Here is a 4320-nt window from a genome sequence, read left to right as displayed (position 1 = left end):
GACCTCTATCAGACTTGGGGGGAAACAGCAGAAACTGGGGTTGGGACATATGGAGGGGTGCTTGAAGAAAGGGATGGGGAGAGGAATGCTCAAATATTTTAATGGTTTTTGCTCATATTCCATATATTTGTTGAAATTTGATATTTTTTTCCAAAAACAGAGGGTCTGAGGAGGTCGGCCCGGCGTCTAAGACTAGGTTTCAGACTCTAAGATTCTACCCGGGTGTAAGCGTAACTTCAAGTGCTCTTCATGGAAAAATGGCAATGCCCGATTCACAACAAAGCTTTGCATGATAAAGTATGAATAATATATTAATGTTTATCGTTTTGAAAACTGATTATTTTCAATTGTGGATTCTCTGCTGAATTGACTTGTACATTTTTATAGAAGGAAAACATTATCAAAATAAAACACTTTTAAACCTAGAAAAACGAAAATATTTTCCACATAATTGATCAGATAAAGTTTTAAAGGGCATCGTTGTGAATCGGGCATTGTCACGTTTGCATGCAGGGTCACTCGAAACTATGCATACAGTCCCTTTCAACCCTTTAAAAAGTTTTGATCTATAGTTTGATGGGCGTTACTGTTTTTTTATTGATTGATTAAAACAATACTTTACTTGATTGATTGATTGATTAAATGATACATTACCTGGTGTTGGCCGGACATTGTATCAAACCCCCATACCCGTACTCAGAATCTTCTAAAGATCAATTTACAGATCAATTCTCGATATTTGTTTATCATTGATCAAGTCATTAATATTTGCCAGTCTTTGATTAAATCATTGATCAATTCTTGATATGATTGTTTATCATTGATCAAGTCATTAATATTTGCCTGTCTTTGATCAAATCATAGATCAATTCTGAATATTTGTCTTTCTTTGATCACATCACAGATCAATTCTGAATATTTGCCTTTCATTGATCAGGTTATAAGATCGATTCTGAAAATTTCCCTTTCAATGATTACATCACAGATTAATTTTGAATATTTGCCTTTCAATGATTACATCACAGATTAATTTTGAATATTTGCCTTTCAATGATTACATCACAGATTAATTTTGAATTTTTGCCTTTCAATGATTACATCACAGATTAATTTTGAATATTTGCCTTTCAGCCCAAACCCCTTTTAATTTTGAGAACACTCCATTTTTTGGAGGAAATTAAAACTTACCCTGCAGGCAGTTCCCACCTTGACTGAAAAATAATAATTTATATCAATCGATAAAATTAAATATTCACTAATTTAGAATTTGATCTGTTGGTATAAAGACGACATTTACAGTGCAACTGGAAGTAATAGTGATGGGAAGTTTGAACTTTTAACTTTTTGGAAAACAACTTTTTTTTACAAATCAATAAAAACTATTGCTTTTGTTTTAACAGAGAAACACAATAATTCTCTGAAATTTTTTTTTTAACAGTATATGGATCAATGAGTGGTGGAATTATCAGGAGGACATTTCTACTGTAGGTAAATTCCATAGATTAATAGCAATACAGATAGAACACTATATGTCGTCTTTTCAAGTTTAAGGGGTTTTTCGTTGACAACAACCCTGAAGGCAGAAGCCCAAACGCTGCGTCGAATGACAGGACAGAACGAGAGCATGTGCGTAACTCCTTTAGACGTCTGCCTCAGGATTGTTGTGAACGAATAAACCTTAAATCTTGAAAAGGCAACATCTAGTGTTCTATCTGTATTGCTATTAATCTATGATTAAATTTATCACAGGTTACCTAACCTTATACAGATACTATAGGGTGTCCCACGAAACATGACAGTTGATAAATAGTTTTAAATGTCGTCTTCCATGCACTGTATTAGATACCAAAGGCTGTTTGCAGTTTATTTCGTTTAAAAAATCTTTTGCCCTAGTATATTTTACTTTGAAATCAATTTTACTATAATATGACTCCTAAATAAAATTTTTATTATTGTCTTTCGTATTAAAAAACTTATCAAATTATGGAAGAAGACATTCTAATCTATTTATACCAACTGTCATGTTTCGTGGGACACCCTGTATAAAATCTTGAATTACCTGCAAGAATAGCAACGAATACTCTGGGCTGGATCCAGGTAAAGTCCAGCTACAAGGAGGACCTGGAGAAGGGTTAATCTTGATCCAAACCTAAATATGATAAAACCTGACTAGCTAGTACACGTTTTAAGTAACTCTCCATTCAAAACCTAAATATGATAAAACCTGACTAGCTAGTACACGTTTTAAGTAACTCTCCATTCAAAACCTAAATATGATAAAACCTGACTAGCTAGTACACGTTTTAAGTAACTCTCCATTCAAAACGTATCCCTTAAAATAACAACAAAGTTGACATTATACATAATCCTATTTATTTAAATAACAACAAAACGGCAATTTTTGATATAGACTTATGTTTTGAATTTTCTGAGGTAGCATCATGGAATCAGCAAAATTGTGGAATCCCATTTTTGTGTGTTTCGGGAAAATCTAACATGTTTTTGTTAGATTTTTCTAAATGATACGGTTGGGAGCGGCTGTAGGTCACTAACACCGCCCCCCCCCCCATCACAAACACAAACAAAATATATATATTTTTTTAACGTCATATTTGTTTTATTGTATGTATCTATATGTAACATTAATTTGAAAATTTATTTAACATCTTGCGAAAATCCGCGAAACATCTGTGAAAAATTCTCAAATCATTCATACTGATGATTGCATAAAAGCATTGTTGCGTTTCAACTGATATGTATATATATATATATAGTAGCCTTATAGGGCGCTTCGCGCCCATCTTCTAAATTAATTGTGAACATGTTCTCTATGTGCACATCGTAAAACAAAACAAAAATAATTTCGTGGATTTTCAAAACTTTTAAAAATTTAATGAAGATCGAATTTTGATGGAGACAAATATTTGAAATTTTGATCATTCATAAACCTTCCCTGTGGTCACGTGATGTCCCATAAAAAATTTGGGCCCGATCGGTTCAGCCGTTTTGACGTTTATTGGATACAAACAAACAAACACCCAGACCAACAAGCCAAATTCCCTCCCTAGAAAAAGGCCTTAGAGAATAGGTAAAGGGTTAAAATGCATGTTCATAGCCCAATTTTCATGGCCAGCTCATAGATAACTTTAATAGTTTGGGTGCTAGGGAGGGTTGAAAAAAATGTCTAAAAATGGTAAAAAAGTTTTACACAAATATCATTTGTGACACGTGTTTCTACATGCAATTTTCAAGGGCTTTTAAAAAATATAGTTTTGTAGCTTTAGTCGCAAAAAGGTTATGGGTTATTTCAGATTTTTTTTCCACAGACCAGACTTTTTTTTCCGCCCTGTATTCTACCCTAAAAATAAAAAAAAAATGTTAACGAAAAATCCTTCAAATTACAATTCATTAAAAGTCAACAAATTTCGCGGTGATAGTGTCAAAAATAAGGGTGCCAGGACAAAAAAACTACAGGGGGGGGGGGGGCGCCAAACGCTTCCCCCAGCCTGTTTAGGGTTGAGTATTTTTTGCTTACATCTTTGCAGGATGAACGATTACAGCTGACTGTTGAAAAGGTCTACAGACCTTTACATTTAGTATTTCCAGGATGTATCATTGTGTGCTATTCATACAAAATAAATACACTTTATATAATATATATCTACTATATACATATAAACATATTATTTATAATATCAATAAATTACTCCAATTTTACAATGAACTCAGATTGTTAGACGAAAATTTGAAATATGTGATAAAAAACACGTATTAAAAATCACACTATAAAAGCATTAAATTAAATATTGCTGGTTAAAAAGAACGATGAAGTTCTCTAAAGAAAATGGCAAAAAACATAATTCTTAATACTAAGTTTTAGTTTTCACACAATTTAAGGAAATTTTTTATTTCAGGAAAAATATAAAATCGCAAACTCCAAAAATAAAATTGTTTAAAAGAATTCTAACTTCAGTTTATCCGGTTGCGGTCCCTATTATTGCACGATGCACTTTCAGTATAACCCCCCTGTATAAAATCTTGAATTACCTGCAAGAATAGCAACGAATACTCTGGGCTGGATCCAGGTAAAGTCCAGCTACAAGGAGGACCTGGAGAAGGGTTAATCTTGATCCAAACCTAAATATGATAAAACCTGACTAGCTAGTACACGTTTTAAGTAACTCTCCATTCAAAACCTAAATATGATAAAACCTGACTAGCTAGTACATCCCCCCCTCAATCTTGAAGTATAAAAACAATGTCTGTTTGCCACCCATATACAAATCTAAAATTTGTATGTATATTTAATTTTTCGTTACT

General features: G+C 32.8%; 1 long non-coding RNA gene across 1 annotated transcript; it reads right to left on the bottom strand.

The window, feature by feature from the left end:
* Positions 1-629: 629 nt before the first annotated feature.
* LOC111716218 (uncharacterized) lies at positions 630-3621 on the bottom strand. The gene is made up of 4 exons (XR_002768435.1): positions 3536-3621; positions 2060-2149; positions 1189-1211; positions 630-706 (listed from the first exon to the last, which is right to left on the bottom strand). It is a non-coding gene; the product is annotated as an uncharacterized LOC111716218 (long non-coding RNA).
* Positions 3622-4320: the final 699 nt, after the last annotated feature.

The sequence above is a fragment of the Eurytemora carolleeae genome, unplaced genomic scaffold, assembly GCF_000591075.1.
Source record: "Eurytemora carolleeae unplaced genomic scaffold, Eaff_2.0 scaffold1002, whole genome shotgun sequence".
Classification (NCBI taxonomy): domain Eukaryota; kingdom Metazoa; phylum Arthropoda; class Copepoda; order Calanoida; family Temoridae; genus Eurytemora; species Eurytemora carolleeae.
The sequence above is the reverse complement of the archived record's forward strand: the minus strand, read 5'-3'. Positions and strand labels throughout refer to the sequence as shown.